Source organism: Lissotriton vulgaris, chromosome 3_1 (genome assembly GCF_964263255.1).
Source record: "Lissotriton vulgaris chromosome 3_1, aLisVul1.2, whole genome shotgun sequence".
NCBI lineage: Eukaryota > Metazoa > Chordata > Amphibia > Caudata > Salamandridae > Lissotriton > Lissotriton vulgaris.
The window spans coordinates 1,141,700,693-1,141,713,015 of record NC_141689.1 but is presented as its reverse complement, the minus strand read 5'-3'; the positions used below and the strand labels follow the sequence as shown (position 1 = coordinate 1,141,713,015).

The following is a 12,323-nucleotide window of genomic DNA, read 5'->3' as shown; positions in this document are numbered from 1 at the left end:
GATACCATAGGGAACGATTGTTTTTTGAGGTATGTGTTGAGGTTCCTTAAATCCAGTATAGGTCTCCATTTCTTCTCCTTTTTTCGTATCACGAAGAACCGTGAATAGAATCCTTTCCCCCTCTGACCTCTGGGAACTCTTTCTACGGCTCTTTTCTGAAGCATTAGTGAGAGTTCCGCTTGAAGAAGATGAAGATTCTTGTGTTGCATGGGACATGGGGGGGGGTTCGTAGGAGGAGTGTCCACAAACTCCAGAGTATGCCAGAACCGAACCAGTTGGAGAACCCAACGATCCGTAGTTATTTTTTGCCAATTGTGGAGGAAGTTGGAAATTTTCCCTCCAACTATGTAACGTGGAGAAGAAGTGGAGGCCTGTTGGAGAAAAAAGTCATTGCCTTCTGGCGGAATCTTTCTTTCCTCCTCTTCCTCGAAAGGAAGACTTATTATACGAAGATTGGCCTTGTTGCTGCCTCTGTTGGTATTGAGGCTTGTATTGCTGGGACGAGCCATAGGAGGATTAGTATCCCTGATATCCACCTCTTGTCTGCTGGCCTCTTCCTCTGGAGCCCCGAAAGGAAGTATTCTTGTACTGGAGGGTACCCAGGGCTTTTGCGGTCTTGGTATCCTTCTTGATACCCTGCAGCATCTCATCAATATGCTTCCCAAAGAGAAGCTCTCCGTCGAACGGCATGTCCATTACCTTGACTTGGACTTCCGGCCGGAAAGATGTCGCTTTCAGCCAGCCTTGGCGCCTAAGGACAACTGCCCCCGCCAGCTGGCGAAATCCTGTAGAGGCGATATCCATCGCCACGTCAATAATCTCCGAGGGGGACCGCTCTCCCTCAAGGAGGATCTTCTTTACCTCTTCTTTCTGCTCCTCTGGCAGTGTGCCTAGGTATGGGGCAACATCTCCCCACATCTGGCGATTGTCACGTCCCAAGAGCGCAAGCGAGTTTGCCACCCTGACATTAATGGCCGACATCGCATGAACCTCTTCCCGATGTTATCTAGTTTAAGGCCTTCCTTATCCGGAGGCGCAGCCAGTGCAGCAGCTGGGTTGTTGGATTTCCGCTGCGCGGCCTGTGTAATCACACAGTCCGGTTTAGTATGGCCTGTAAGGCATGCCGGAGCCGCGTCCGGGGCCTTTTAATTCTTATCGAGCCTGATCGGCACTGGAAGTAGAGATGAGGGATTTTGCATTATCTTTAGCCCCATGTCCTAGATGTGGTCAATGATAGGGATTGACCGGATCGTCTTCTTGAATGGCTCCTTAAAGTCATAAAGGAAGCAGTCCTGAGGTTGCGTGATCATCTCTATTTTGAACCTTGCTGCTGCTCGCTCTATAACATTATGAAACCCCCCAATATCTCCCGGAGGTGAATCCGCCTGTGCCTGGTCTGGGGATGCCGGATGTGAAATGATATAGTCATTCCACTCATCATCCTGTATTTCTGCTTCTTCCTGTTGACCCTCCTTGTCTTCTTCCACTGCTTCCTCTTCATACGAAGATTTTTGTGGAGACAAAGATACAGGATCCGGAGTAATGACCAGCGGAGGTGGTCTAGGGCGAGGAGGAGGAACTGGTGTCACAGGTTGTGGTGGCACTACTGGAGGTGGCGGAGTAGGCGGAAACCGCTGTTTGTAGTCCGCTATGAGGAATTGTAGGTCCGTGACAATTGAGGCCGGGAGGCACACTATAGGTTGTGAAGGAGGAGGCGATTGATATTCCTCCTTTTATGGGACTTCTGCCTGACCCATATCTTCGTAATCCGAACTCTCATGGACCTTGACATGTAGCTGTGATGGACTTGTTGCAGTGGGGAACATGGTGCCATCATCAGAGTCCTCAGTCTCCAGTAAATGGGCCGGTGGCAGTGGCTGGACTCTGCTAGGAGACGTAGCCTCTGGCGTCAGCGTACGCGTTGACATCCTGAAGTGTGTATAGGTATACTTCAGCTTGGGAGAGCCTTCCGTCGACGGGCCCGTCGACAGGGTGGTCGTCGACGGTGGGATGCTGACGGCCACAGCAGACTTCTCCGTCGTCTTCACCAACCACGATGTCGTCGACGGTGGTTTCTTCTTCGACGGCAGTGTCGACGTTGGAGTTGCCGTCGACGTCTTCGTCAACGATCTTATCGTCGACGGCTTCGTCGACGCTGGTGTCGACATCGACGGCTTCGTCGTCAATGACATAGTCGACGAGGTGGTCGTCGACGTCGATGGTTTCGACTTCGTCGACGAAGGAGCTGTCGTCGACGGAGGCGTCGTCGACGCTCTTTTGACAGGAATAATAGATGTGATAGACCTACCCGACGACGACGATGTTGAAGTAGATGTCGTCAAGGTGGTGAAGGCCGATGCTGTCGACGTAGAGATGGTTACTGTCGACGCTGTCACAGGCATGGCAGAAGACACCAGCACTGGCTTCTTGAAGGTGGCTTCCTAAAGAGGAGTCTTAACTGCCATGGCTTTTGGACGACCCTCTGAAGACTTTGGCGTCTTCTTTTGAGGTGGCATATTAGACGGACCTGGAGATGTCGGTCTTGGCCTTTTAGAAGAGGAGTGTAAGCTCCTGAAGGAACACTCGCTCTCACCTGAAGAGACTGTTTGATCCTTGTCCTTCAATCTCTGAAGCCAGAGAAGCAGGCGTCCCTCTCTGTCTTTAAGAGTCTTGACAGAGAAAGCGCGGCAGACCTTACAATCCTTGGCAGAATGGTCAGGGTAGAGACAGTAGAGGCAGTCTTCATGTTTGTCATCTACATGCAGTCTCAGCTTACTACACGAGGCACAAGGTCTAAAGAGCCCTTTTTTAGGAGTGGTAGACATAGTAGACTATAGCTCTCCTCCACAAGAGTAAATATGAAGAGAAAAATATGGAATAAATCCAGAAATACCAGAAACCTGAGCAGAGCTCAGGAGACTCCCTTAGCACGACGTGCGGGGAAAATCTGAGGGACTAGGGCTCCTTCCAGGAAGGTTCTAGAGGGTGGTAGTAGCTGATTGGCTCTTGGCCAAAGTTTGGTCCCTTTTTACAAAAGGGCTCAGATAGGTTACTAATGTGAGGCCTCCGGACTATTAGTGTATATATATGTCTTTATGACATTACTATTTTTATATACCGGGGACTCCCACCCCGACGACAGGGAATGATTCAGACATGTGAATCTATGAAAGATACCCATAATACTGGATAACTGTATGAACCTTTCCTAAGCATACTGTTGAGCTTTTCCTCTATATGATTTGTGATTGTTGCCAATTTTCAAAACATGGAAATGTGGGAATGTTTGATGTATTCACATACTTTATCTTAGCCAAGCCTAGGCAGGATATTTGTTGAAGAGTTTTGTTCGTCAAAATCATCAGTCTTGGTATTAGATATGCTCTAAACAAAGCAATCACAAGCCTGAACCGGTCCTAGGATGCTTCTTTCCAGTCCAGGGAGGACCTAGCCTGGCAAATCGGGCTGGACTGTTCGCATTGGATGCAGGGTCAAGACTGATTTGCATATGGCTGGGTCCAAACTAGAGTGGCATGGTGAGCAAAAAAACAATGGATTTGGGCCCAGATCTCTGTACTGGGGTGAATGTCTGACATTGTTCTGCATTCTGTCCATCAATTGTTCTTTTTGCATTTGTTACCTGGAGTGGGACGGGTATGCCCAGACGTGGGTCCTGTGCTCTCCATGCCTTTGGAGTCAAGTTATCCTGGCTGATGAGGCCTGAAAGCCCAAAGCCGGTCCTAGGATGCTTGTTTCCAGTCCAGGGAGGACCTGGCCTGGCAGTTCGGGTTGGACTGTTCCCATTGAGTGCAGGGTCAAGACTGATTTGCATACGGCTGGTTCCAAACTGGAATGGCATGGTGAGGAAAACAATGATGGATTTTGACTCAGATCTCTGTACTGGGGTGAATGTATGACATTGTTCTGCATTCTGCTTATCAATTGTTCTTTTTGCATACTCTAAACAAAGGCTTGTTACCTTGAACGTGCCAGTCTTTGGTTTCCCAAAGAGTTTTTAAATCACTATTGTCTTTCCAAAATTCGTACCCTTGTTTTGACAACTGGGAAATAAAGGGGGCACAAAAAATGAATTCCCTGTGCTACGCATATATTTCTTTGCTGGGAAGAGCAACATCTATAATAGTAAGGCTCTGGGTCTACGGAATTATTGCCAGCAACACTGGGGAAAGTGGAAGGGGAAGGGGCAAAATATGCAACCTTCTGTATGATAGTGAGCGGAGGCAGGTAACTACCCAAAAGCACTCATGGCCTACTGGTTAGGACTGGCTACATGGTGTGGTTTGATCAGGCCACTCATTTAAAAGTCATCAATGTTAGCAAAGTATCCAGAGGCAGTTTGTGCAAAAACAGGAACCTCATTCTGAGAATTCGCATATGGTATTTGTATGGTGTTGGTAGATGTAACTGGAACCAACAAGATTTCAGTGTCTCATATCTCCAGCCGGGGAGTAGAAACCTCTATGTTGGTAAAAAAGCTTGTAAAGGGATTTCCTGTAAGGTAGTGAGAGGAGGTAGAAACTACTGCCCTCATGGCCTACTATGTAGAACCGGCCACATGGTGTGGTTTGATCAGATCAATCGGCACAAATCTTGTGTTTTTACAACCAGCAAGGGGCGATAAAAAAGTACAGTTCTGGTACCTTCAACTGCGCTCTGGAATATTGGTCAAACTCCTTTTTGTCCACAATCTTTTCTTTGGACCACGTCCCCGATCTTTGGAATGCAGCCAGGAGTTGCTGCGTGTAGCTTCTTTTCTCCAGCGGCAGGACGTTTCTCAAGCTTATTGCTTTGCTCATCACGGAAGTCTCCTGCACGACAGCTAAAAGTTCACTGACATCTTAAGGCATTTCTGCCGCCACTGTGCAAGGATTGTCAAAGTCTGGAACGCACATCTTGATCCCAAACAGAACTTGGGAGTCTGAACACCCAAGGATCTTCTAGGCAGATTGTTTAAAGCTCTCTGAACCTCATAGGTGGTGGATCCACCTATGACCTGAACCTAAAGCTAAAATAAAGTAAACATCATTATATTATGTGCATTTTTGAGTGACTTCAGGCCAAAAAAGATGATCAGGTTGTGTTGGGACATAATTATTAAAAATATTTAAAGGGATATTATCGATTGAACGTTCAGTAATAATCCATCTGTCCATGTCACTGTGTGATAAAACAACAAGATTTAAAGTTTTCTGACACAAAATGATAACGCCATTCTTCTTATTAGCAGTAGGAGACACAAATACTGAATCTACCGCTCCATGTTTGAGTTTTAATGCTACGGGCTGGGTAAGGCGAGTTTCTTTAAATAAGACTAGATCAGGATCTGATTTGGCTAAATGGGATAATATTCTCTGTCGTTTGATAGGACTAATAAAACATTTTATAGTCCAAGAAATTACTCTGAATTTTAAAACAGAAAGAAATTAAATAACTTATAAGAACTATCCAATAACTGACAATTTAGCAATGAGGAAGTATGTAGTATATAGAAAAAGAGAAAAGAGAAAAGGAATATATGATAATGCAGAGGGGAGAAGGGAAAAAGAAGAAAGGGAGGGGTAAGGTAAAGAAGAGAGGAGAACAAGAAGAGACAGCGCATGTCAAAGACTGACGACTGAAGATACATACCTGAATATGCGGCAAAAGGGCGAATAGGGTGGAGAGAACAAATATGATGATGGCACGGAACGGTATATAATTAGGCGGGGTGAACAAGGTAAATACATACTTTGAATCTGTAAGGAAAAAGGAAATAAAATGTTAACAGAGATATAACGTAATTAGGAAAAATAATACATCTAAAATCACAAAATGAAGACTTGATAAAGCATTTCAGAAAATATTAGGGCATAGAGGACTCAGCTGCATCCATCGTATCCACCAGGTTAAAGATAATAAATGTCCTAAGTTCAGCCGGTTCTTCATCTGATGCGGATTTATTCTGGTAAGTGACTTTAAAGAGGCATGGATGAAAAAGTCAAAATATATAGAAAACGGGAATCAAAGCATAAATGCCTGCACCAGTCTTAAAATCCCTTATGAAATGAAATGAAATGAAATTTGGGATTTATATAGCGCATGGCTGCCCGTGAGCGTCCCAGCGCTGATATTGCAGAACTACTGAGGGGGAAAGACGGGGAAAGAGAAGAAGATTATTGCGGGAAGAGGTGGGTTTTTAGGAGCTTGCGAAATTTCAGCAGATTGGCCTCAGAGCGGAGGTGGAATGGCAGAGCATTCCAGGAGGTGGCCGCAGTGACCGAAAAACGGCGTCCTCCAGTCCGGGCTTTTTTGATTTTATGGACCGTGGCTAGATGGCCTTGAGCTGAGCGAAGGGGCCTATTAGGTCTGTATGGAAAGATCATGTTTTTTATCATTGGGGGCCCTAGATTTTGCAAAGCTTTATGGGCCGTGCAGAGGGCCTTAAACTTGACCCTTTCGCGGATCGGCAGCCAATGTAGTGCCTTGAGGGCAGGTTTAGCTGAGACCCTACGAGAGGTCCCAGTGAGAATCCTGGCTGCGGCATTCTGTGTTCTTTGCAGAATGTTGATCGTGGATTCCGGGGCAGCAAGAAAGAGAGCATTACAATAATCTAGTCTTGATAAGACTAGTCCTTGAACAAGCAGTTTCTGAGAGGGTCCTGGAAGTAAAGGGAGGATCTTTCTGATGGAACGCAGTAGCCCCACACAGGTACCGGCAGTTTTTTTCGCTTGCGTTTTGAGGGAAAGGTCCTGTTCAAGCCAGAAACCTAGACTTTTTAATTCTGTCTTGGGTTGAGGGAGAGGACCTAAGCATGCTGGCCACATGGCAGATGGAAGAGAAGATATTTTGTTTCCCAACAGCATGAGCTCAGTTTTCGAACCATTGAGCTTAAGCCTCGAGGCGGACATCCATGCATAAATACCCTCTAAACAGTCATGGAGATTTTTTACCTTGTCCTCTTCCAGAGAGAATGATACGATCATTTGGGTGTCGTCAGCGTATGTGACGGCTTTTATCCCAAAAGGGGAGACCACGTCATCCAGGGGGGCCATGTATATATTGAAGAGTGTAGGGCTCAATGAAGAGCCCTGGGGGACCCCACACTGGAGAGGGAGAGTGTCGGATCGCACATTTCCTTCACAGACCTGAAATGTTCTGTCTTTTAAGAAGGACGAGAACCAGCAAAGGGCTGTGCCTCTTACACCCACACCGGAGAGGCGTTTAATGAGGGTTTTGTGGTCCACCGTATCGAAAGCAGCGCTTAGATCCAGGAGGATCAGTAGCACTGATCCTCCTGAATCCAAGATGCATCTTGCCTCTTCAACAACCTTCAAAAGGGCTGTTTCCGTCCCTTGGCCTGGGCGGAATCCTGTCTGAGTGGGTCGAAGGAGGTTGTTGGTTTCAAGGAAGGCAGACAATTGCTTGTTAACTACCTTCTCTGCTATCTTACTTAAACCAGGAAGGAGTGAAATTGGGCGGAGGTTAGTCAAGTCTGTGGGGTCCATACCCGGTTTTTTATGCAGGGCTTTAACTATGGCATGTTTCCAATTAGGGGGAACCACTCCCTGATTAAACGAAGCGTTAATAAGGTTGGTGGCCAGGTATGAAATGGTGGGTCCAACTTGTTTGAGAATGTGGATAGGTGCAGGATCATTGGGGGAACCACTTTTCAAGTCTGAAAGGGTTTTTTCAAAGTCGTCCTCAGAAAGTAAACTGAAATTGTCTAAGGTAGGGCCACTGACAGTGACTGATGGGGCAGTCAGGGGATTGTCATCGTGTAAAGGAGGAAGTGACTGTAGGATCTTGATGATTTTATTTTGAAAGAAACAAGCTACTTGGTTGCATCTGTCAGTTGTGGGTTGTTGGTTTGGGAGGGTGTTGGGTAAAGTGAGGAGCTCTTTAACTATTTTGTAAGTCTCACGAGAAGAGTTAGAGGCAGCTTTAATTTTTTTATCAAAGAAGGAGGTTTGGGCTGCTTTCCGCGCCGCCTTATAGGTCCTCATCGCTGCTTTATATTCATCCTTGGTAATAGGGTCCCATGTTTTCCTCCATTTACGCTCATGGATTTTACAGGTTTTCTTAAGGTTCCTGAGTTCCTGTGAGAACCATGGTGTTTTAAAAGTGGTACTTCTTTTCTTTAGATCTATCTTCGGGGCAACTATATCCAAGGTGGAAGTAATCCAGTTGGTGAAGTTATCGTTGGCTAACACAGGATCAGGATCTGCGTAGGGGGTAGATCGTGTCAACTCCTGTGTCCATTCTTCAAGAGGTATTTTAGACCAAGGTCTGTCGCGTTCTCTAGGCGTTTGCAGGTGGCAAATGGGTTTACTGGTTTGCCACATAAAAGGGATGAGAAAGTGATCAGACCAGGGGAGAGGGAGTGCAGGGCGAGTTTCAATTTTTGTTAAGTTGGCAAATATAGGATCAAGGAGGTGACCCTTGGTGTGGGTTGCCTCGGAGTTGAGCAGATGGAGGTCAAGTACTTTCAGTTCTGATATAAGGTCCCTCGCAGTATTATTAGTACTGTCCTCGCAATGTAGGTTTAAATCGCCGAGCAGGATAAAATTAGGGGTCACGGTGCAAGAGGAAGTGGTGGTGTCCAGTAATGATCTGACGAAATTACCTGTGGCCCCCGGCGGGCGGTAAATCAAAAGACCAGACATGGATTTATTGGGAGTTAATTGGAGTGAGAAGTAAGCACTTTCACAATCCTCAATCCCTCCTTCTTGTAACCTACAAGTAATGGAATTCCTGTAAATAATCGCTAATCCGCCTCCTATGCCTTTTATTCTATTTTGATGGTGTATGAGGTAATCCTTGGGTAGCATGCTCACAATATCAGCATCTGAATGGGGCGTTAGCCAGGTTTCCGTGAGGAAAAGAGTATCAAGTTGTAGGTCATGAATAAGTGTTTTTATCTCTAACGCATGTTTGACAGCCGATCTGCAGTTCAATAGGGCCAGACTGAAGCTGTTGGATGTCTGGTTGGAGGAGGTCACAGGAGCATCGTTATGGAAGGTAATTAAAGGGATCGGGGTAGGGGGAGAATTTACCTCACAGAATTGAAGGAGGTAGTCCCTTGAATATCTAGTGCGATGCTCGTGCAAAACGGGCATAGTGGGTGGCCCTGTGCCCGGCCTTGCCCGGACGGGCACAGACGGGCGTGCCTTTGGCGCGCCTTTGGCGCGCCGCCGGCGCGCCCGCTGCGCCCGCCCGCTGCGCGGACGTGCAAGTCCGTTATTTTTATACATGGTGAGGGAGGGAGGAGGGTGGGAGGGGCGGTCAACTGGACCGTCGACCTTCCCTACCCAAGATGGCGGGTCCGTTCGGTGAGGCGATTAACAGCGCCTGTCCCGAAGATGCTGCCTGGCGAAGCTATCTCGCTGCAAGTAAGGCAAGTCCGAGTTTAAAACAACAGTTTTAAAATATTTACAGATTTTAAAAGGGTCTCGGCACCAACTAGCGTGTGCTCGAGCGAAACTACCCAATAGAGCCTGTGCTTCTAGTAGTGTTCCGATCCGACCTGCTAATATTCAAATTAGGTAAAAGAGTGCGCAAGAGAGCGCTAAGGGCCCCGGCTTCCGCCTCAGGGTAAAGATGTTTTAGGTTCAGCAAGTATCCCAGAGATGTGGGGGACCGCCCTTAAATATCCAGGGAGGGCGGGAGGGGCGGTCAACTGGACCGTCGACCTTCCCTACCCAAGATGGCGGGTCCGTTCGGTGAGGCGATTAACAGCGCCTGTCCCGAAGATGCTGCCTGGCGAAGCTATCTCGCTGCAAGTAAGGCAAGTCCGAGTTTAAAACAACAGTTTTAAAATATTTACAGATTTTAAAAGGGTCTCGGCACCAACTAGCGTGTGCTCGAGCGAAACTACCCAATAGAGCCTGTGCTTCTAGTAGTGTTCCGATCCGACCTGCTAATATTCAAATTAGGTAAAAGAGTGCGCAAGAGAGCGCTAAGGGCCCCGGCTTCCGCCTCAGGGTAAAGATGTTTTAGGTTCAGCAAGTATCAGTACTGAAGAAACAAAAGGTGCAAAACACAAACTGGAGGCACACTTCCCTATACCTCCTCAATTCAGAAGCTGGTTCAAAAGAACCTGGCGTCCTCAAATATACACATACATAGTAGCCCAGCACACTCAATATACAAATTTTACAGATACACAATCAGTAATAAGGAAATTGTTCCAAAGGCGAGTCGATGTTGGATTTCAATTCATTCTTTACTCGATTTCAGCTATTAGCTGAAGCATTTGATACATCCATCTTCCTGCCTGACCATGTGATTTGTTTTTTTGATTTGGCCACAGTAAGAACTTTCAAAAGATCTGTGAACTCCCCCCCCCAAAAAAATATCTCTGTTTAGTAGATGGCACAGAAGAAGAAAGACGAGGACCCAGCCGATGTGCTTGTTGTATATTGTTATTAATGGAAGGAGGTAAATCCAACAGTTGTGGAAGAAAGGATACCAAAAAAATCTGAATTATCTCATTCTATACCTTCCAGAGGACCATAAATACAAAGATTATTTTGCCCATTTCTGTTTTCCAAGTCTTCTGATAGTTTCTTGAATTGGGTGACCTCTTTCTACAATATCTCAATTTTATTAGTTTCATCATGCAAGTCACTGGCCTGCTGCTACACCAAAGACATCCTTGTCTTAATGAGGGACCATTTCTCATCAAGATGTTGGATATGTTTGTTGATCTCTTCAACAAAAGGGCAAAGGGCTTTAATTTCTTCCAATAAAATCTCTGATGATATAGTAGATGGTGTTTTTTTTCTGGTGAAGAAGGGTCATGCTTGAGTCTCTTATTTGTAGAAGAAGGTGACTGAGTCTTTACGGAAGTGAGAGGCGTAAATGTAGAATGAGGAGTAGCTAAGTGCACCATTTTGAAGGTTGATATGAAATTTTCCTTCAAGGAGTACCCAGAGGATGGTTGAGTTGGTGTTTTGGGAGTAGACTTTGGGAGTAGACTGAGCTTTGTTGTTAAAGGGCAGTTTCTTTAGTCTACACATACAGCATTTGTGAAGAGAATACTCAGAAGCATGACACTATCTAGTGTGGGAGGGCAGTTTTTATATCATAGAGGGCTTCTCATGTCAAAGTGAGGTATCATCATCACAGTTTGACAGCAACCATCAGCAAAATACACTCTTTCCCCAAAAAACATGCAAACTATTAGGGGACAAGTCAGGGATGAGAGCAGGTGCAAAGAGCCCCACACTATTTAGGTTGAGCCTATAATGTATATACAACATGTCACAAAGAGACAGCACAGACATGTTGTATATATTTTGTGGGTTTCAAGCCTACTCATTGCTTTTCATTTGTTTGTTTCAGTGTCCTTTAAAAATCCTTGATTCCAAGTAGTTAATCTTTCCTATTTGTCCCTCCTTTTCTTGGGTTGTTCACTCCCAAGGAGCAGCATCACATTACTAGTACCCTTCCACTTGTGCCACTTCAGCAACTGGAAAAGGGCATACTTTTCCTTTGTGTAAGAGCACTCCACAAAAGTGCTGGATGTTTTCAGTAGCCCCAGTTCCCGGACTGCTGTTTCTGTAAACAGGGCAGTAAATCTTATGGAACTTCGGGCTTTCTTTGTTTTCACACTCCATCTCCGATTTTGCTAGTCTCTACTCCTCCTACTCTTTTTTTTTTTTGAGGCTTTCAAGACATCTACAGCTGTTTCCCGGTCAGAGTTAAAAAAAAATGCATTTGTATGAAAATTAATAACTGCTTTTGTCTCTGCTCTTCGGTACTCTGTCCCTGCATTTGGGCAGTCCAAAATCCTTTCCATTCCCATAGCAGATTGTAATTGTAAATGTGTGCTCTGTAACTGAAAATAGCACTTCAAAGATGGCTGCTTTATTTGTGAGTGTCCTTGTGAAAAGTGAGGCCATCTTCCGCCCTTCGTCTGCTTCACTGCTTTTTCAGTGCTCCATTTCAATGTCCATAGCTGTTAACCTGTGACCCGGCAGGGGTTTATGTGGTGGTGCATTGCATGAGCCTGCCTTGTCACACTATCCCCATGCCTTTCCTATGACAAACACTAGTTTATGCTCCCAGCCTCACTGCACACTTGTTGCTCAATTTCTTTTCAACCAGAGACTGGGCTTTGAAATTAAGGGAAATATTGGGAAGTGGGCTGGTTCCCGAAGATCCCTAGATCAGTTGCAATGGCTATTGTGCTTTATTTATATATGTGCACTTATTCGCACATTGTATGATTAATTCAACATTCTTCTGTAAGTTCTGGAAACCAAGAGATCTTCAATGTTTGTGCCTCTCTCAGCCCACACCTAGGTAAGGGCCTCTCCACA

General features: G+C 45.8%; 1 long non-coding RNA gene across 2 annotated transcripts in view; it reads right to left on the bottom strand.

Moving 5' to 3' along the window:
• The window catches only part of LOC147727574 (uncharacterized), a 45,808-nt gene that overhangs the window by 15,569 nt on the left and 17,916 nt on the right, over window positions 1-12,323 (bottom strand). The window contains exons 2-3 of one of the 2 annotated variants that reach the window (XR_015309492.1): window positions 5,650-5,756; window positions 4,662-5,026 (exon numbers count right to left, since the gene is read on the bottom strand). This is a non-coding gene — a long non-coding RNA (uncharacterized LOC147727574). The remainder of the gene's footprint in view (window positions 1-4,661; window positions 5,027-5,649; window positions 5,757-12,323) is intronic. The other variant, XR_015309491.1, reaches the window with a different exon arrangement.